Genomic DNA, 23,691 nt, shown 5'->3' with positions numbered 1-23,691 from the left:
GCGCGCAGGTAATTAGTTGGTTGGAGACAACATCAACCCACTTCGACTCCGGTAGTGTTTGTAGTGCTTTTGACAGCACGTAGCCAATCTATAAGTCGTATCACATTTCCGTGATTCATACATATATCGAGCTACAATGTCCTTTAATATCTAATTCGCTCTACCTCTGAATTAATATATTTTTATATATGCTTAACCGAAGGGGAATTTTTTCTCGATAATAGACTTGCCTGGCCATGGCGCGACCCATTAAAGTCGATTAGGCCTACTATTCATTCTTGGCCTCAGAGCCGGATGGATAGAAGTCTGAGATAGTTTTAGCTAGATTGTGTATTGGCCACTAAATATACTCACTGGTATCTAGTGATGAATGGAGCGGATAGGCAGGTTCCTCGCTGCTCCACCTGTCATGTAGATGTGACTGTGGTGCATATTTTGGTGGAATGCCCTCATTTTGAAAACAAACTTAGAGCTTGTTTGCTGGCAAATAAGACTCTTGCCGATATTTTAGGTGAAGGGTGCTCAGGCAGAGCAAATTATGACATTTTAAAAAAATAATCTTTTTTATGAAATGTAATTTTCTCTTAATTGTTTTAAGTTTCTTGTTTGGTTTTATGAATGAATGAATTGTATGTTAGATCGGTTGTATGCATGTTTGTTTGTGCGACAGTGCTTTTTTAAAAAGATATATATCGTGCTGAATGGCCCCTCGGCTCCAGCGCTTGGCTGTGCCAAAATTTTATAATCTAATCTAATCTAATGAAACAGAGCTGCACTGTATTCTGTGGCATCAATCATCCAGTAGAAAATAAAAATGATCTATTTGTTATGCACTTATATGAATAGTTCTTTATTAGGAAGTCAGTAACCTTTCACGTTTGAAAGACTTGTCTTCTTGTATCTTATTGCTGTAATGCATTGTGCTTGGTTAAAATTGCTGCTTTTACTGATATTTGGGACATTGCTATGTATCATTAGATGATGGTCTTTGCAGAAGGCAGTCATCCTCAAATTTGTTGAATGATGTGACGATGACGAGATGCCTGAAATGATGGAGGTATTATGCACGTTTGTTCTTTGTAAGTGTTCCCAGTATAGTTATATATTTGCTAAGAAGATGTATGGCAAGGCCAACATCTGTGAAAAAGTTAAAACATGTAACGTTTCCTCCTGAATTGGCAATGGTTGAGGAGATCAAGGACAACATTTCTGGCTTGTTGCCGTTCTGGACCCAGAGGACCCTTCCTAGAGCATATTTATCCAGTTTTGATGGCTTATATACTCTGAAGAACATCTTCCTCGTAATGAAGCTAGAGATTCATCCACGATTACGCATGGGCCAGCTCAATAATTTATCTGACATGCTTCAATGAACTTCTATCTAACTTTATATATAGTAGCCAACTTTCCTTGTTCACCATTTTTCTTTCTGCACGTGTTAACATGTCATCAAATCATATGCACCTCTATATTTTTTTTAGATCTATTACGACTCATTGAGGCCCGATATATTGGTGGACTTGTCTTAGTACTAAATAGTTCATTAAGTGGCCTGAATGCATCCTTGTCCACTCCAGCTCTGAGATGGAGACCTATCCATTGCCATCAATTCAACATAATCTAGTGTCTTCCATTCTTCAGCATAAAGAGCATCTCCTTTTTCATTTGTTGGTAGCAGAATAAGTTCCATTATATCATCGGTCGTAAGGAAGAAACTGAATGTAGCAGAAGCAGTATGCGCAGGTACATCTTGTGTACACTTTCCCTTTCCCGAAGTAGATTGGGTGCAACAATCTGCCTTCGTTTGGGAGGCTCAGTACACCATAAAGTGCATCTGTGTTTCCCCACCGCAGTGTTGACATCTTCATCATCATCATCATCAACACTATCAGCACTTATTCCCTACAGTCATCTTCATTAATTTTCATAATCATCAGCATGAGATATATCACTCTCTAAATAACATCACCATATTAATCTATAAGTGGTCTTTGACTGTAAAATACTCCATGTTGGTATTGTCATAATATATGATATTTGAACATTGGTGAATGGCTATCAGTGATAACAGTTATTGTAAAATAACTGTTATCACTGCTTTCATGGATAGAGCAGCAGGGGTTTTCAATCTGGGGTACCGCTTGTATTACCAAGGGTCTGTCCAGGGGTATCGCTCTCCATGGCACTCGATTGAGCCAATAGGCCGATGTTTATAAAGTACCTCTCAATCAAATGTATTATTTAGATTTTGGAGAAAAAACTGCATACATCATTGAATCCCTAGATAAAAAAAAAATGTGGGGAACAGCAAAGAAGCCTAATTGAATCTCCCCGCCATCTAAGGTAGGCTTGCTTATTCAATGACACCTATCAAAGATTTCAAATGTATTTTGAAAAATCTCTTCCTCTCCTTCTACAATATTCATCATACACAGTCATTGGCATAGACCTAGTCTTGACTCCTAATTCAACATTTCCGTGACAAGCCGGCAGATAGAGCGTACTATAGGTTAACGACCACAATTGGATGTTACGCAGTACGTACCCGCCTTAACGTTACCGCTGTTAGCTAATGGTTGAAATTAGATTTCATGAAAGAAAAACGATCTTAATTTAATTGTTAAAACCCGTCCCATCTATTTTCAATTCCGGCAGAAGCAAGTCGCATGACACGCTCCTTTTTCTAAAAACTTCCTTACCCATCTCTTTCTTTCTCTTATCCCTCCTCGAGTGCATTAAAATAGCCAGTAGAATGAATACAGAGGCTATTGCACCGACAAGCATCCTGACAACGGAGGTCTGGACAGGGAACATTCTTTGCAAACAGTTTGGAAACTATTTGCAAACATGTCCTATGTGGACAGGCCTTTATATTAGAATTATGCCAAAAAAAGACAAAATTTGAGTTATGACCATGAAGACCAACCGGGTCCCAGTGGACCCCAGTAACACAATTTAAGCTGTAACTCGTCTAAAATGACGATTATTAGCTATTGTTTGTTGTGAGTCTTTGTAAACCACCAATAATAAAGTTAAGAGAATGAAAAATACAAGGGTAATCCGATATTTAAAATTTGCTGGGGTCTCCTAGGGACCCCACCGGTCCACGAAGGGTTAAAGTCTTCCTTAAAGCTATATTGCTGTGACGAAGACTTAAATTTTATTGAATATGGCTTTCGTATCATGGACTTGCATTCATACATTTAATGTGTGTTTAATAAATATTAGGCCTCATAGCCTTGAATTAAATAAATCAAACAGTTTAGTTGCGCGACGTGTGCATGTACTTGCGTACATGTATGTACATATTTCCATTAGAACTCGTTACTCTGATTTTCCACAATATTGTTTTCCGTCTACTCTTCATTGGTATTTTATGTTGTTTTTCACCCTAATGTATTAACTCTAACTAGGCTCATGGGTAAACACGCTGTATGTGTAATGAGAAAGGTATTCACTAATCCTAGCATGATGGTTGATTTGTCAATTTTAGTGAGAGAAATGTTATGTTTCTGTTGTGAAATCGGAGGTGGGTTAAATTAAATAGTCAAGATATAAGAAATAATGAAATTTATATAATATTTATATAGTCAGTTATTATGGTATTCTCCATACGTTAAAATTATTTCATGGTGACTGAAAAGTTGTTTAGCGCAATCAAAAGCACATTTGATATAATCTTATTACAGCGCTCTCTCTCTCCTCTTCTCTCTTCTCTCTCTCTCTCTCTCTCTCGCTCTCTCTCTCTCTCTCTCTCTCTCTCTCTATAATCTCATATCTCTCTCTCTCTCTCCTCTGTATATATATATATATATATATATATATATATATATATATATATATATATATATATATAAATATGCATATATATCACACACATCCAAGATAAGTGTTAATAAATGTTAGTGGAAATTTTACAACTAGATGAAATTTACAGATACCGAATGTTCCCCATATACAGTGGTTGATTGTAAGGCTTTCAGGAATTACAATGGCCGACCTCAGGCACCTAGAAAATTGGTTAACATGGATCTAACTATTCTGAGCAATAATTGTATCACGCTACTGAATAGGAAATAGTACACTTCTTGTTTATATTTGTGAATGGTAAGATACGATGTACGTGCCCTGTATACCACTAAGAGAATTTAGATAAAAAGATTTTGTGGTGATCAATTATTTGCAGCGCAAGCGTAAGCAATCCTGTAATGTTTTTAAATTTAAAATTGTCGATCACATTCTTAGAATATAATTTTTTGGTGAATTTGCGGAAGGAACACCGGTCATGTTTCGATAAAAGCAAATAAATGTATAACCCATGGCTGAGCTGAGTTTCGATAATTGCTGTCTAAACCAACACCTAAAGCCTTTGTATGATGTCCAAATTTAGCCAGTAGTGGTTTCAGGCAGCGTTGGTGCTACTGCTAATTAGGTAATGTGGACGTTGTCTGACTTGCAGTGGCTTCGTGACCGTCATGTTAATTGCTGAACAAGGTGGCATTATTGCAGTTGAATCTAAAATAAACCAGTGGTTTGACTTTATAGTCCCTTTAGTCTGAAGTAGTATTTGGTGTTGTTAGAAGCTGAACAGTTGAACTGGCCTTATACCAGCACGGGCTCCTCGCCATAGAAAGAAGCCATCATTTAATAATGTATAGGCGCATGTGTCTAGCGATTGTTTCGGTCATCTATAGCATAGTCATGAAACGAATTTATTATTGTAAACTTTTTTTTCTTTGTATATTTTATATATATATATATTATATATATATATATATATATATATATATATATATATATATATATATAATGTGTGTGTGTGTGTGTGTTATATGTATGAATGTTTGTACATATTCGTAATTCGTAGTTGTTTCAGAATTGTGATGAATCTAGTTGTTCCGTCATGTTTCACAGACATGAAGCAGACGAATGTTTCTTCCAGTGAAAATGAGCAGTGGTTAATGATTAGTGTTAAAGTAACTGATTAGTAGGTTGTATGCAAGCACCTATTGCTGTGTTAAACCTTGCTAAAGAATCATTCTTTATTCTTGTAACAAGAATTATAAACCCTTTTTTTATAGTTTAAAGAGCGACATGGAACCTAGATGTTCTTATTCTACGTTGTCCATTCCAAAATGCTGTGAAATGGTAGACTGGCAATTTCTTCAACGTAAAATACTCCTTAATTAGTACCCTAATGTTTTGACTCCAGCCTTGTTTCATTTAAGGTAATAGTTGTTATTTACGGTATCATTTAAGCACAATGCTGTGAGGTAAAATGTTGGAAGTACGGTGTATTAAAAGATTTTATTTCTTTCTAAGATTTTTTTTTATAGAAGGGTTGTTCGTCTGATCTAGTTGGCAAATGTTGGCTTATGAAAATTTTAACGTTATTGAATTTCGAAATTATAAAGGTTTCCTTTTTATTCTGAAAATGTAATAAATCATTTTGAAAAGATGACCTGATAGCGTACGATTATTCTTTGACTCACACTTGTGTACGGCGCAAAACCAACGAATGCGAGGGAGACTTGGTGTACCGAATTGAACCTTAATTGTGGCTAGATTGAGTAGCGGAAAGACAAGGTTTGTAATGACTACGTACGCATTCTCTGCATGTTTTGTCCCATGTTGAATTCAGAATTTTTGACTTGTTTTTATGTTGAGGCCTGTCTAATGACTTTAATGAAGACGGAACAATCCTGTCATGAGGGAGAATTGCCACTGGCGGTTCCATTTACAAAAAAGAACAACAACAACTGGGAAGAACAAGTTCATTCGATTTCAAGGCTCGAAACCAGTCCTGTGGTTGCGTTGCCGGAGCAAATTCTTCTTTCGCTTTGGAGGGGCTTCGAATCTTTCACAGACCTCTGTCCTCTCTTAAATGGGAGCGACGGTTCCTCTTTCATGCTAATTACTTCCATTGTTCTCATGCTTTGGGATTTCCATGACCGCGCATAAGAAGAGGCACATAATATTATAAAGTATGTTTTAATTTTTATTAAAGAATTTTTTTTCAAGATGCTAGCAGTGTTGTATCTCCCCCCACCCCCCTCAACGACCTGTTTCATACACTTACAATATTATTTCGTTATTAGGTTATTTTGCTGTATTTGTTTTGTAAGTAAAAATGTTTTGCAATCATTCATTGGTACTTATTAAATTGTCTATCATAGTATAGAATTTTGTAAATAATTAGGATCTTGAAAAATCTTAACACGAGCTGAGTATTGTGTATACGTATCCCATTTCAGTTTATTTGTTTCCAATTCAGTGAACTTCGGTAATCGTCTGAGTACATGGTTCAATGATTGATTCATTTTCTTCCTCTTAAAAGGTTTAAGAATTCTCCCCATGCTACAGTTTTTCCAGGGTTCTTCAGGAGGCAGAGAAGTCTAAAGGTTCGTCACGGTACGATTTCTCCTTTCTTTCTTTCTTTCGTTTGCTTTTAGTTTTACCTTTCGGGCCTGAGTTATAAAAGAGCTTTAGGTACCTTTTCTAGTTGGCGTTTGCTCTTGACATATGTTTAACCTTGCAAAGAGTGAGCCCTGTGCTTTAGCATGCACACACTAATACACACACACGCACACATATGTGATATATATACAGATATATATATATAATATATATATATATATATATATATATATATATATATATATATATATATATATATATATATATATAACATGTGTGTGTATGTTATTGTGTGCATGCTAATACAGGGCTCACTCTTGCAAGGTTAAACATATGTCAGAGCAAACGCACACACACATATATATGTATGTGTGTATATATATATATAATATATATATATATAATATATATATATATATATAATATATAGTGTGTGTGTATATAAGAATTTGTTCTGTCTGTTCGTTATCCATGACCAGACTATGAAAGCTGGTGTTACAAAATTTTTTCCATAGGACTCCCCTCTCCCCAGGAAGGTTTTAGTCAAAATCCGAAATTTGAGGGACCATTTTAATGAGAAAAAGTAAAAATAAAGATTATGAAATAATATCAATGAAAATGAAAGTATAAATTAAAAGATTTTATGATTTTTATTTTTTTGTATTTTTTTTTTTGTATTTTTAATAACTTTATTTTAATGTTTATTTTATCATTTTATCGTTCAAAAATAATTTTAAAAATTGGCTAATAATAGTGCGCAATATACTTTAAATTAAAGCAGTTTATAAAATATTTAATTTGACCAATGGATTTTTAATGTGTACACCTCACAGCACTATTCCCCTGTGCAGTGAGGTGTGATACTTTTTTTTTTGTTTTTATCTATTAAACATATGTTTCCGGTTTGTCCGGGTTTTAAGCGAGGAAAGAGATATGTTTTGGTCGGAAAACGTTTTCTGACATTTTAACTGAATCAAGTAGTTTTTCTGTTTTTAGAATTTTGACTTTTTTAAGGAATACACGTTTAATTGATAGAATTTAAGTTTTTACCTTAGATTTTTATTTTTATTACAAATTCTTTTTAAATTACGTAGATTTAATATATAGTTAATTCTTTTTATCGATTAGATTTCATATAAATATTTATTTATTCATTCATTCATTTTTTCACTTAGATATAGTACTATTTATTTGAAGATAAATAGATATATATATATATATATATCTATATATATATATATATATATATATATATAATATATATAATTTTTTTTTATTTTTAAATTTGATAAATTTTATAATTCTTTATATCCCGATTTTTTCGGGCCAGCCCTGTGAGAGTCAAGTTTGACTCATTGGGCTGGTTAAAAACTCCTTTCTTAAAAATTTAACTTTGAATCCAATATTTTGTATAGTTTGTCCGATTTTTGATGACTGATTTTTATTTCAAAAATTTTTCAAAAATCGCCTAAAATTCGGACAATGAATGTAATTAAAATGTTTTAGAAATATATATAAATTTTTGGACAATGAAAATGAAAATAAAAATAATAAATATTTAAATAAAATAATAAAAAAACATTTAATACAAATAAAAAATAATAAATAATAGTGATAAAAATAAAAATGAAAAAATACAAATAAAAAATCGATATAATAAATAAAAAATAATATAAAAAAATTGGAAAACTCAATTTTCCCCTCTGCAATAGCCGCCGAACCCCTGTCTCTACTCCAATCTTGGAGGTTACCACATATTTTTTCTTCTGGTATATCCTAATTGTATCATTACAATTCAATAATTCCACCATGTAACACCAGTGTTTGATGTTTTGTTCACTGATATGGCGCTAATAAACCCCTCTTAGTTTCTTGCTACCCTCAATTATGCATACTTCCCTGGGCTTTTTCACTTCCCTCAGTCTAGACTATGGTACCTGGAATTAAAATAACATCCTCTGATAAAACACATTTATAAATAATCACCTGCCCGCGGTTCTCATTTGCATCCACCAGGACCCCATTGTAGTATCAGTATTAGTATCACCACCATACCACCATTGTTAAAACTGCCGAAATTGTTACCACCATGGCTCTCAATATCCCATTTTATCATCACCGACACCACCGCTGTTATTCCCATATCATCAGTGTGGGGTTCTGGTATCATCACTCCCCATATCCTTGGTATATTACCATTAACACTGCCAAAAGCGCCCCATTTTCATTGTTCCCCATATCCTTAGTTCCACTTGCGTCCTCATAAGGGATAAGAACACTGGTATTCCAACTGTTATACCACTAACAACACCTGTATGGACCGATATCCTTGTATCTTCTACGTGCTGGATGGCCCAGTAAAAGTCTGTTGCCCAACGCAACCCCTTTTATAACAAAAATGGTTCTATTAACACTACACCAAGAGTAAATGTATATTCTAATGAAAACCCAGGTTATTTAGTCTTTGGGCTTGCACATCACACACCGTCTCCGTTGAGGGTTTCAAAGGGTAATGGGAGAACATGGACTGATAAAGATCATGGTCCATTAAATTCACAGATATTCACATCCTCCACTGTTTCCATTTACTATTGGCTTGGGCTCTGGGGCGTCCCCCACAAGACCACAATGGCATGTACAAGTCATCTGTACCCTTTTTGTTGATCGGCTTTCCAAATATTTTGCCGACCCTCCCTTTGCCCTTTAGAGTGACCTGCCTGGGAATAAGTTCTCGTATTGTAACTCCCGAATTTCTGAGATGTAGGTCTCGCATCCCTCTATCTGAGATGGACAAGCCTGCCAAAAGTGATCTGCACTTTTGCATATTCCACAGTATTTTGACTCTTCGTACCTTCTTTGTGTGCCCTGGTTTATTACAATTGTAGCAACGCAACTGCTGTTGCCATTGATCGATCGATCCTCTCTTATATTCCATTTTGTACATAAACGGGAAGGAAAATCTGAGTCTCTTTGCATCGTCTTTCTTGGACTGTTCCCTAAAAAATGTACTATCCACTGTGGGACATTTGGACATATGTTTATGAATTTGCAAATAAATTAGTTCCCCATCTACAATGGCGTCTGGGACGTCGTGTAGAAACATTGCGATATGCAGCAATTTATGTAAATTGTCGAGTGAGATATTATTCCATTTACCCATGCAGAATTTCTCAATTTCTGTATCCATTCTCCCACTGAGTCAAAAAAGTTTTGAGCTATGCTCATTAAGGCTTGTCCCTTTTCTAATCTTGTACGCCCCCTTAAATCTCTTAACATATCTCCGTGTTCTTTTGAGCTATAAGCCCGCTCTAAAAATGCTTGTAATTCGGTCCATGACCGACATTTTGTGTACTGAAAGCTATAGAATCTAAATGACAAATCCCCTTTATTGAATCTAAACAAGGCTTTTTGCCTTTGTGAACGCTTCTGCGTCATCTTAAATCCTGATCAAAAGGTGGTTGATGTGAGACGAATCAAGAAAAAAAAATATTGGGAAGGAATATTACACCCAACGCCTTCTTTGATACTCGCCTTTGATTGTTGAGACTCCCTAAGTTTCTGAAAGCTGCATGGCTTCACTTGCCAGTTTAACAGTATATTCCCGCTCCCAGAAGATGTTTCATGCCAAATGTTTTGGCCAGTCTAATTACAACATGCAGGAAAAAAGAAATAAAATGAACCAGCTATATACTTTAACTGTGGAAGAAAAGAACATGGGGATTGTGTGCTTACTCCATGCATGCCCTAATTGTGGGGTAGACCATAATGCAGTACATAAATCATGTATCAAGTATATCATTGAAAAAGAAACACTTTTTATCAAGACTCAAGGAGCGCATTACCTTTAAGAGGCAAGACAAAAGACTGCAGAAATTCAACACCCAGAAGGTCATTTGTAGATGCAGTAAAGGAAATGGGGGAAGTCAAAAGAAATTGAATCTGAAAAAGTCCAATGAAGATAACGAAGGAAAAATGGAGCTGGGACAATTGTCAACAAGAGGACTTTAAGTGAAGAGTCTGTAACAATGCCTGAATCAAAAGTCAAGCACCTTAAGAAAGGGGATACACCCCCAGAAAAAGTTAATGAGCCAGAAAAAAAAATGAGTAAACCATCATCTTATGGTTCAGCTGACCCTCATAGAACATCTGAAAACTAGACTAGCTGAAAATGATAAACCATATACTACAAGGGTCGAAGATATTACTAAAGATACTGCTGTTTCAATTACCATCATAAGTGATCACTTGGTACATTCAAATGACCCTCTAAGTACTCCTTCGACATCTGGAACCAAAAGTCCGTCACAAAACTCAGATGTCATCTACAAAGAAAAAACATAACAAAACGATCTTGGGTAGGGGATCATCCTCTAGATAGGTACTTTCTCTGCTATACTACAATGGAACTGCCAGGGACTTTGAGCTAAATATGAAGGGCTATTATGTTTGATTAATACGTATAACCCAGTATACTTAGCGCTACAAGAGACTGTTAAGCAACAACAAAATGCATACTCCTAAAGAGTTTTTTGCATTCCACTCCCAATTCCCTTTACAGGGAAATTCAGGTGGAAGTGCTCTTCTTGTAAGACAAGATATTGCTCACTCAGAAAATACAGTTGCAAAACTCAATTACAAGCTGTAGCTGTCAAAATTCACTTAAAAAAGACGCACACAAATTGTTCATTGTATCTCCCTCCTAATAACCCAATACTTGAACGACAGTTACACACTTGTATGAACAGCTACCTCGACCATTTCTTTTATTGGGAGACTTTAATGGTCGACATGAGCTTTGGGTTTGATTGACATTTCAACAAATCAAAGAGGAGGAAATCTTATCTTAACATCAATAGAAAATTTAGATATGACCCTTTTGAATACTGAAAAAACCCACCATTTTCACATTCAGACTGGTACATTTTCATGCATCGACTATTTATCACCAGTTCTGATACATTCATTGATTTCAACTGGGAGGTGTTGGATGATCTATACGGTTAGTGATCATTTCCAATTGTCATCAGAACTGAGAAATATGAGCCAGTATACGAATACCTAGGTGGTGTACCAATAAAGCAAATTGGCCCCTTTTCCAGGAACTTAGTTATATTGAACTAGATGCAAAAGATATGCCAACAATAGGAGAAGCAGTGTTCTACTTAATGAATTTTATGTTTGCAGCAGAAAAGGCAATCCCAAAAACCAGTGGAAAATTGCAATGGAAGCCTGTTCCATGGTGGAATGTTCAATGCAAAATAAGGACATAAAGCCATGAGAGCAGCTTTTACTAGGTACAGAGGACATCGATGTGAATGCTACTTGATCTCCTTTAAACAGGCTCGAGCTAAATTCAGATGGCAAATAAAACATGCAAGACGAGAATCATGGGTACTTTTTTTGTCAACAATTACCTGGGGAAAACACTGATGACCAAGATATGGACAGTTATTAAGAAAATAGCAGGAAAGTATAATCCTAGTCCCCTCTCAGTTTTAAAAGTCAATGGTGACTCTAAAGCCCCTACCCCACACACTTGGAAACATTGTTGGGAAACAATGTTTGGAAACGGTTTCCAAACAGTTTGGAAACTGTTTTCCAAACTGCTTACAAAACTGCTTCCAAACGTTTTGGAAACTGTTTCCAAACTGTTGCAAACCATTTACAAACATCATTTCACGAATTACTGTTTCCCATCCAGAATGGGAAACACTGCGTGTGTGTGTGTGTGTGTGCGCGCGCGTGCGCGCGGCCGAGGCGACGATGAATTAGTACCTACTCGAGACTTGCAGTGATAACACCATGTGGTCTGCCGAGAAAACTCTAGAACTAATTGAATTGCTGCATTCATCCCCAACATTGTGGGATGTAACAAATGTGGATTACAAAAAAAAGAATTAAAAAGGAAGATAAAAGCCATCAAATTACAATTCAGGAGGGAACATGTGAAAACTGACTTCACTGAAAAGAAATGGAAGTTCCCCAAAGAAGTGCTCATGGTTTGGTTACGAGCCCCTCCTGTTTTGCTTGCATGGGCAGGGCCAAGAATCCAGAGGAAGCCCGGTCAACATACTCACCACAGAGAGAGGTAAGGTGATGTTACAACCTTACCGTAACTTAATAAGTACTACTTAGTATTATTACCGTAATATTAGTAACTGCTATTAGTATTATTACCTTAACATAATAACTGTTAATGAGCAGGTAAAAATAGATCTCATTTATGTAGAGATAGGTAAGCTGATATTATTAGTAGTATTATTACCATAAACATAATATCTGTTATTAGTATTATATCCTAACATAATAACTGTTGCAAAAGTAGGTAAAAAAGGTGTCATTTATGTATACAATTTTAATCTTATCAATGCTCAGCAGACATCTACAGGTACATTTGCAGGCAGCCTTTTTAACTTAACATGCCTACGCATAATTACCCTGCCAAGGAACACTTCCCTCTGGTGAGAAAAAGTAATCTCGAAACTCCTTCCATTATGTCCCGTGCAGCCACAGTACTCCTTCGTGGTATGTTTTGCAAATCAATGAACCCTTCACCTTCATTCATTGCTGCTCTCCATGATCCTGCAGTTATACTGGCATTATCCACATTTTCCGAGTCAAACGTACCGGGTGGTGAATAACATTTCTCGACTCCACATCATTGTGTAGAAAATTATGCAAATATATGCATGTCAGAGTAACACTCTCTTACCTTGTCTGGGTGTAATGCAATAGGTTTTAGAAACACTCTGAACTTGGATGCTAAAATTCCAAACGCATTTTCTACTATCCTCCGAGCCCTACACAATCTGTAATTAAAGATCCTCTCGGGGAAGACCTATCTAGATCTCCTGGAAATGGTTTCAGTAAGTAACGTGATAAAGCAAAGGCGTCATCTCAACAAATCTATGGCACAGGAATGCGTCCTTCTGCAAGTGGCCTGGTCCTGGTGGTAGCCTGAGCCGCTTCTTGGCCTACTTTCACATACAAACTTGTATATTTAAACACCTCCATCCGAAATTCTGCCTTGACATCCTACATCTGCATATATAAACTGGTAATCTGCATTTATGCACGCATGAGTACAACACTGTGTGTCCCTATGTAGTTAAAGAAAAGGCTTCCACAATTCTTTGGAGCTGTATTTGAACGTTGCTTTCCATCCAGTGCAGCAATACAGTGTGGAAAGTTTCATCTGTGGGAGAAAACCCATTTTGCTGCTGCATCCATTCTTTCCGTAGCAGGCATCTGAGGAGAAATATACGTAGTCAGTTGGAAATAACACACATGCATACCACAATATGATACCCTTGCAATTGAGATACTGCGATGAGGAGAAGAATGATCATCGGTAGACTATGATTTCTCTCTCTCTCTCTCTCTCTCTCTTCTCTCTCTCTCTCTCTCTCTCTCCAGAGATGATACAGTACACAGTGGGATGGAATGTGAAGCGAAAGAGCCTCTAATATTATTAGAGTATATTAACACCAGTAAGTTACAATACAGACAACAGCAATAATAATGATAGATAGAAATAATGATAATGAGAATAGTAATAATTCTAACAATAATGTATAATAATTATGACAATAATGATGATATTAAAAAACAATATAATAGTAGGAACTTCTGGCAACAAATAATAACAACAAAAAAACAATAACAACAAAAACAACAAAGATATTTATAAGTGTTTCTCTTCTCTTTCAGGTTGCTGAAGTTGAATCTGAGCAAGAAACTGATGTTGTAATTGAGAGTTCACATCAAGCTGAAACACCTCAGAGCACTTTCCCGCCCCGCCCCCGTCGTTCGTCAGCTAAAAGGCCTGCTGACGAAGTGAAAGAAGCATTTCACTTGATGAAGTCTCTAGCACAACATTGTCACTACACGGGATGAATATCATGTGTCCGGTGAAAATGTTGCCTATAAACTGAGAGCATGCGGAAGAAGTAAGCGCGAGGTATCAATAGCACAGCATAGGATTAATGAAATTATTTCAACTTGGAAATGGGGGGTACTTTGGGGGAGGGTGCGGCTCAGTTCACCCCACAAACTTCATATACAGGACAAAGGTATTCAGGCTTTTCTGTGCCAACATCGCAAGGCATCCCACAGTACTTTACCGCCCCAAGTGGTGCCTCTACTCCAAGTTGCTCTCCTTCCCCAAACTCATGTAGTAATTATTGTGATTAAAATATGATTCCTACATAAATATGTTTTTCTAGTAAACATACCTTTCATATTGTTCTTAAATGCCATCAGGTAAAAGGTGAAAAGAGAGAGAGAGAGGAGAGAGGAGAGAGAGAGAGAGAAGAGCAGACGAGAGAGAGATTGATAGAGAGAGAGATAGAGAGAGAGTAAAACAGTGAATACTTCTGGTTTTCTTATTTTACCTTAACATACCCTTTCAGTGCTGAGATCAAAGCTTTACAGACCTCAGGAACCACAGCTGAGATGGTCTGCTTCGATATCCTGAAGGTGTACATGAGGCTCGTAAAGGAATCTCCTCTTGCCTCAGTAATATGCCAGTCTCATGTCGGGTGTAATAGCCTTTCTGTATTTTGTATCCTTTCGAGATATACTGGGAGCCACCATCCGTAAAAGTAGTTCAAAGTCACTTGAGCACATCTGAACAATTTTGGTTTGAAAAAAAAACCTCCACCATCTAATTTCATTTCCGCCAAAAGCAAATCACCATAGGATCCTTTTTCAAATAAAAAAATTCTCGCCCATATCTTTCTCGTTTTTCTTGACCTCCCTTGACTTTATCAAAAGTGCCAAGTAAAATGCAGACGCTGCTGCAGGAAACAACCTCTACACTCATCACAGGCATGACCACAACTGAGGTGTGGACAGGAAACATTGTTTGGAAGTAGTTTACAAATAATTTGCAACTGTTTCCAAACTGTTTGGAATCAAGTTTTCGGAAACAGTTTCCCAACTGTTTGGAAACCGTTTCCAAACATTGTTTCCAAACAACGTTTCCAAGTGTGTACGGGTGGGGCTTAACCAGACTCAAAAGGTGTAAGCAATGTTTTTGCTGAACATTTTTGCCATGATATCAAGCAGGCATGCAAATGAAAATTCTCCATTCTACAGGGAGAGATTGTTAGCAGAGTCTGAAACTCTTGATTTTCACTTCTTTTAAATCTGAATCATATAATATGCCTTTTTACAATGGAGGAATTTTTATTTTGCTCCTAGTAACAGTAAAAACACTGCACCTGGACCTGATGAAATTTTTATATGAAATGATCAAGAATACCTCAAAAGGAAACTAAATTTACCATTTTAAGTATTATTAGAGTGCTTACCCTAGTGTTTGGGAAATAGCGACAGTTTTACCTTTTGTGAAGCCTGGGAAAGATTCATCTGTCCATACAAGCTATAGACCAATAGCTTTAACCATTCTGTTTATGTAAGCTTATGGAAAAAATGGTAAATTTTAGGTTGGTATGGTTTTTTAGAATCAAAGAAGATATCATCATCTCGGTGTGGCTTTTGCCGTATGCACTCTTGCACATATGTATTGATACGTTTGGAGAATGCAATTTGTCAGGCATTTGCTTCCAAGAAAGTATTATGTGGCGGTTTTCTTTGACCTAGAAAAGGCTTATGATACTACCTGGAGGCATGGAATTATGAAAGTCTTGCAGGAAGTTGGTCTGCGTGGAGAACTACCACTTTTTATTAAAGTTAAAAAAAAAACCATTATTTTAAAGTGAGAACAGGAAGTACTCTGTCTAATATGAAAGAACAAGAGGAAGGAGTACCACAGAGAAGTGTGTTAAGTGTCACTCTGTTTGCCTTAGCCATAAATGGGATAGTCTCAAAAATTCCAAAAGATGTAATGTTCAACAATGTTCGTTGCTGATCTATCTATTTCGTATGTTTGCATCTAAAATGTCTGTTGCAGAGCGGCAAAAACTTTGTTGGTAATAAATAAAGTTAACAGTTGGGGGGCAGCTGAGCATGGTTTCAAATTTTCCTCTGCCACAACTGTTGTTATGCATTTCTGCCGGATCAGAGAGGTTCATCTAGACCCAGATCTGTTTTTAAATGGACAGAGACTCAAGTGTGTACAGGAAACAAAGTTTTTAGGCCTTATCTTTGATAGCAGGTGTTAACATGAGAAGGTCATCTCAGGAGCTTCAAAGTCAAATGCATAGCCTTAGATGTTTTAAAAGTCTTAAGTCATACAAATTGGGGGGCTGATAGAAAGCACTTGTTACATGTTTATAAAGTAATGGTTTGCTTCAAAATTGGTAAATGGGTCAGCAATCTACTCATCAGCAACTTCAAGAAGATTAGATACTTTGAATGCAGTTCAGCATGGGGGAATTAGAATTGCAACAAGAGCCTTTAGGTCCTCCCAATATCTAGTTTATTAGTAGATGCAGGTGAACTGCCCCATAGATTTTGCTAAGAAATTTACCCTGTTGAATTATTGGTACCACATACAGAGAACTCCTGAGTCCTTAGCCTACAATACTGTTTTTAAAGGCAATTTTTGTATGTATGAAAAATATGACTTCATATCCAAAGCCTTTGGATACAGGGTAAAATAAAATGTGCCTTAGAGGAGCTCAATGTTATAGAAGGAAAAGTAATTCCAGCAAAATTTTCAAGATTCCCTCCATGGAAGTTGCCCTCTTGTGAAATATTGTAAATGGTTTTCTGGTTGCAAGGCAGATGTTCAGATGATATTCTTAAACAGAAATTTCTTTGTCATGCTGAAAAGCATGATAACTCGAGGCAAATCTTTACCGATGGCTTCAAATCCAGTGCAGGCGTTGGGGTTGGGGTGGTATACCCGGACAGTAGTGTTTTGTGGTGCACTACCAAGTTCTATTTTTACTGCTGAACTTTTTAGCATTTTAACAGCAATAAAGAAAATTGTAACTTTAGGAGATAATTTTACTATTTTTTAGTGATTCCAAGAGTGCCTTGGAAGCTTTGGCATCTTTTAATTTAGTACACCCTGTGGTACTGGAAATAACAGAGTGGCTGTTTTTATCAAAACAAAAACAGAAGGCAGTTAACTTCTGCTGGGTTCTTTCACATGTTGGTATTGTTGGAAATGAAACGAACTGATGAACTGGCTAAGTCTGGTACATCAAAAATCCAAGAAGTATAGCAGTTCCTGAAATTAAAAAAAGACAGGTAGAATCAGTTTGGCAATTTTATTGGACAATAGAGAGCAATAATAAAATGAGAGAACTTACTGATGTAATCAACCCCTGGCTTTTTATGATAGAAGACCGTCGGAAAGAGACTGCATTATGTAGGTTACGGATCGGCCACACACGGATTACTCGTGGTGTTTTAATGAACAATGACCCTGAACCATTTTGTGAGGATTGTCTTGTTCCCCTCACAGTAAAACATTTAATAGTAGAATGTCCCAGCTTAATGTCAGCAAGGAACCGTCATTTTAACGTAGTTGGAAGAATTGGTTCTAAACTGGATGCCATTATAGGAAGAGATTTTAATGAGGATAGCCTTTTTAGTTACCTTCAAGAAGCAGGTCTTCTTGAAAAAGAATTAGGTTAGTTTGGTCATGATATTTGAGTCTGTGTATGTGTTAGTATGTGTCAGTGTACAAAAAGCTTACCTCCAATTGACATAATATTTATTACCATAATAGTTTTAGTACTTTTAATATCTATTTATTTTACAGAACTCTGTAGCATTTGGGAGTATGCCGGGTGCCTGTGTTGCTTGTACTTTTGTTTACAATTTATTTGCAGTAGGTGTGTAGGTGGGATGGGTATTTCGTGTTTTTGGGTTCTCGGTAGTTCTCTGACAGATTTTATATAAACATTTTTATACCTTTTTGTTTTATTTGACTTTTCCTTGGTAATTCCTTTTAATGATACGACGTCAATAACCTCGTCTATGCAACGCCAGTAAGAAGTAACAAATCAATCTCTCTCTCTCTCTCTCTCTCTCTCTCTCGTATCTCTGCTCTCTCTCTCTCTCTCATGCCACATACAAAAATGAAACTTATCGTACAACTTTTTCTAATAAAATTGCCATTACAACAAACCCACTAATGTCCGTTGAATCCCGAGACATCAAAAATGAAATACACTTGTGAGCAAAAAATTAACACCCCCCCCCCCAAAAAAAAAAAAAAAATAAATAAATAAATAAATAAATAAATAAAAAAAAAAAAAAAAGTAAATTTTCACACGTACGTCCTCATAGGTTTCGGCACGTGAATACGAAGTTATTTGCACTCGCCTTGGCGCGTAATACCCAGTTACATTTGCAACCGCGTGTAATTAATTCCCGTTATCCTTTTTCCCCAAGAAACACAGAAACATGTCTTACCCTTAAAAACTAGCTAACCTCACTGCCAAACGCCCAGCAGCCAAGCTAACCGGCCGAAATCCCTGACTACTAAATAAATTTCCCATAAATCAGCAAAAGAGTCAGTTGCCCAAAATATATAATCATACCACTTTTCCCCAAAAATGTCTTATCTATTTAATCCTAGTCTCTCCGGAAACGTAACCTGTAGGCTTGAATGTCCCTTCTCCGCTTGCCACCAATCTCTTATGAGGTCAAAATGATACTCGTTTAAACAGTTTGGAGAGGAGTTGAACTCCTAACTTGTTAACGTGACCTACCTTCCATGGCTCCCTTTGAGTGTCTCCATCTGAAAATCAAATATCAAACTCTAGGCTAATTCAAACTCCCGTTACTACAAAAATATACTTTTTAATTTCCCAAAAATAGCTAACATGAAAATGGAATAAAATGAGTTAAGAATAACTAAAAAGGAAACCTTAAACTATCATAGTCTCCCTAAAATCATATTTAAGTAAGTGCCCCCTCTTATCTCCTTCTGTCCAAGAATTCGCAGTTTATCAAAATTAAAAGAACCAAGTCTAGAGAAATCCCATTTTTCTATATGGTGACTTCAAATCCATCTAAAATATGAGAATTTAATTATTAGACAATTCAACATCGAAGTTCGTCAATAAAATGTGTGTCCACATCGCACTTTCCCCCTCTTAGAAACTGAACTTAATGTCACTTCACTTTTACCTTTTCCGATGGGCCTCGAACGCCTCCTCTACGCCAAAATCACTTGTGTCCACTTTGACAGTTTGTCGTCAAATTCCCCCGTTAGTTCACATACTAGATATTATATGTAATTTTCTGTGACTCGTATGCACAAATGTACGCCACTAACCGATGTACGAATACACGCATGCTAAATACATGAAACTCGATAACTTTTCCCGTGATTAACTCATGTCTTTGGAATGCATCAATGACCTTATCATGCACACAACGTGTTTTCTATTTGTTTTTGATCTCGGCATCTAACCGGGTAGAGCTAAGGTTATCAACTCCACTATATAAATATATATGTTTATTTTTTTTCGCTCTACCAGTGCCTTTAATACATACGCACAGTCACTTTTAGTATTAAAATCTTATATCATGGAATGCTTGATCGAAAAAGGATGAGGCGAATTGAAACTATTACAGATAAAAAAAAATATATATATATATATATATATATATATATATATATATATATATATATATATATATATATGAAATATGTTATAAGTGATGAGCACAATCACGCATGGAAAGCAATTATCTAACTTGAAACTGAGATCGAAACGGGTCCTTGAATTGAAAGGTAAGGGCGCTGCTGCCAATTGTGTGGTTCAGTTGGTAGCGCCCTTGTCTTTCAATATTGGACCCTGATGTGAGTCAGTAAATTTATATATATATATATATATATATATATATATATATATATATATATATATATATATATATATATATTTTATATATATATATATATATATATATATATATATATATATATATGAAATTTTGACATTCTTAAAAGAAAATGGAAATGAAGCTAAAAAATATGCTACCGAAACCTTTGATTTTAATTAGTTCCTATTAATATTAATGTAGACCCTTCAAAAGAATTTCTGACTTCACAAGATGAAAATCCAAAAAACGATGCACACATAACCAACATTCCTATCCCCAAGAGAAGGTTGTCTCCTCAGAGCTCCCAACTAGGGGTCACTGCCACATTTATGTTGGAACCGCTGAATCGTGGATAAACCCCCTGTTAAGAAAACTTCAAGAGCATTAACCTATTCATGCACATAATTAAAAGACCTATCTGCAGCGCGTTGAACCTCATAATACATTGTGCCATTCTTTCCTATTTTGCATTTTGTCTCTCTTTCTGGATGGTGAAACATCTCCGACTTTTTGCCATCCTATCATCTGCCATTTTTGATACATGACAGAAACATCTCAAATGGGTCTAATTCATCTGTTGACCCACCTCATCCTTCTTATTACTTCTACATATCTATATTTTTCACCTCTCACTCCTATTATGCCACATGTACCACACAAACAGATAATCTCAACAGCCTTCTCTTGTTTTTTTCACATCCATTCATCACTTTTTATTAAAAATCCCATTTAGTTATATGTAAGATGGAAAAGGTTCATCATCATAGAAACAAATACTATAAATTATTATGAAAATATATTATTATTGATTTGATTATTTCGTGTATTTAGCTAGTTGTTTGAGATGAATGCATGATCAAGAATAAGTTCATTTTCACAGTATGTGTAGGACCGATATCTGGAAGAAAGAACAAGGTGAAGGAAGTAAACAACGTGTATAACATTTTTATGGACTCATTTTAGGGAAAGAACACATTCTATTCGATATTGCATCCTATTTGTGATACATCATCTGAATTCAAAGATTTTGCCTTCCACATCACATCAGCGCATACCCACGTGTACCTTCAGCATCAGCCAGGTATTATTAACATCCTATGTACAAGTAAACACTCGTTTTGGATACGTGTGGGGAACATTCAAATGCTAATGTGCTGGGAGAAGTACTAGTGTTGACGAGTGTACCATAGTAGTATGGATGTAACCAGACAGACTCCGGTGAGGTGACATCCTTACTAGAAGAAAAAATTAAGGTGATTTAAAACATCATGCTGCCTGCTATTCAGTAACTAAAATCACAGTACGACGTTTTTAGTTTCTTTATGGTCATCAGAAAGTTCAAAATTAGTCGTCGCATTCCGTTGCCACTGGTATAAGGTTCATTATTTTTGTGAGTGATCATCATTAAAAGGCACAGAGGGATTGTTGGGTGAAATGTTATTTTAATGCAGTGTCTTTGCTCTTCATTTGGAAATAGGGACAGAATTATTGGTTTCTAAGGTACATGATACTTAGCCCGTCGCCATGAATATATTGTCCATTAATATGATAAAATTTTTATGATTTAGAATAGCAGCCTTGGGAAACTAAAATCATGTCTTAATCTACAGTGATGCTCAAATCTCATGCGACATGACTCCATAGGATTTCGTTCAAAATTCACTAACTGGCAACCTAGCATGCTCCATATTTATCTATTATTTCAATGCGGAAACGCGATTTTTGCATACAATATGGACATAATATGTTTCATAAGAGTGAAATATGTCATATATGTCAAAACTGTAAGAAAATGTCACGTGTAGCAAATTTCAGAAAAAACTCTTTCGAAACATTTCAAAACTTTCGTTCACACATCGCTGAAGCATTTGACCAAAAATGAAGTCGTCATGAAGCATCAGTTCAAATGTTAATTTAAAAGACACGAAAAAATTGTCATAACATTAATAATGCTTCCAAAGCCAACATAAAATTTGAAATAGTCCCTACTTGATTGCTTTTACACCTTAATGCTGAAAAAAAATGTAAATGTATATACAAAAGTAGAATGCGCCCGACCGATATCAACGTGTGAGGGGGAGCGTGTGTGACGTATCATTAGTGTCTGTGCAACAACAAACCACCCGGTGTAACATAAGTAGGTCTACACTGAGTAGCGACAATGAAATTATCTTGAAAACACTTACTTTATATGTTACAGGAATATTTGGATTTTCATACATAATAGAATTGTTCTAATTCTTAATTATTTTAAAAAAATTATGGCATACTAGCGAATATTCGCCTATGCAATTATTCTTTTGTCAAAGCCAAGATATTGTTCCTAGGCTTATGTGTTAGATTTCTTTACTTTACAATTACCAGTCACATCTCTATTGACAATTTCTGGCCAGAAAGCAAATGAGGTTATCTACACATTCTGTTCTTCAAGTAACCTTATGAAAGAATAAAATATACACCAAAAGCGAGGAGAAGGACTTTTAAGAAAATAATTTTTTAACCAGTTGAAAAACAAGTGTTCCATACGCCTTGATATTAATACTTGATATTTCGATTAATAGTCAACTTCTCCATATAATCAAAATCATCATCTTTTGTTCCTCAAGGAACAGGTAATCTCTACAAATAAAAACATTAGTAACATTACATCTCATAAGGCTTAGATTATTCTTTAGGCCTATAAATCATTTTGCAACATATAGGCAGCTTAAACGCAGCCTAAAAACTTCAACATTCAAAGAAAACTGGTTGTAATTCTATTTCTATTGTATTTGTCAAAAAAACTGATAATCTCTACAAATAGATTGATTAATTACAGATATATCTCAGAAGGCTTACATTATTTTTCTTAGGCCTATAAAACATTTTGCAACATGCAAGCAGCTTAAACACAGCCGAAAACTTCAACTTTCAAAGAAAACTTGTTTTAATTCATATTCCTACGTTGAAAATGTTGTTATAACTGTTGAGCTTATTAGTCTACTGTCATAATGCAGCAGGACGATTATGTTGACCAGTCCGAGGAGCATGTAAAGTGTGATGGCACAACTAACCTTATCACACCGCACTTTGAACTTAGCAGCATAAAAAAAAGAAAATCAGTTCAAATCACGCAGATTACGAATTATACCAATGCATAAAAGGGATCATATTAATATAACCATAAGGAAAATTGGACTAGCTTGTGAATTCACAAACTTTCCGACATGTATGACATTAGAAAAATAAGTATAACACTACTTGGCAACATCACGTTGAGTCTGAGAATCTGGACGATACAAAATGAATCATGTCGCAATGAGATATGAGCACCACTGTACATGCTAACCGTAAATTGCTGTAGCCAACGAAAAACAGGTTTGGGAAGGGCCTTGGTACCAGCTGATTTCAGACTAATTTAAAACTAGGACATTTTTTTTATGCTGAAGGTATTTGTTCGACTGTGGTGTGTGCGTGTACGTAACCTGTCCAGATTTCCTTAATCGATTGTCTAAGTAACCGGAAGTGGCGGCAGTCCCT

The 23,691-nt window shown here is 35.8% G+C and overlaps 1 pseudogene; it reads left to right on the top strand.

Annotated features, from left to right (window-relative positions):
* The first annotated feature begins 12,219 nt into the window (after nucleotides 1–12,219).
* LOC135209207 (uncharacterized) overlaps nucleotides 12,220–23,691 on the top strand; it is a 22,148-nt pseudogene continuing 10,676 nt past the window's right edge.

This window comes from Macrobrachium nipponense, chromosome 11 (genome assembly GCF_015104395.2).
Source record: "Macrobrachium nipponense isolate FS-2020 chromosome 11, ASM1510439v2, whole genome shotgun sequence".
Classification (NCBI taxonomy): Eukaryota; Metazoa; Arthropoda; class Malacostraca; order Decapoda; family Palaemonidae; genus Macrobrachium; species Macrobrachium nipponense.
The sequence above is the reverse complement of the archived record's forward strand: the minus strand, read 5'-3'. Positions and strand labels throughout refer to the sequence as shown.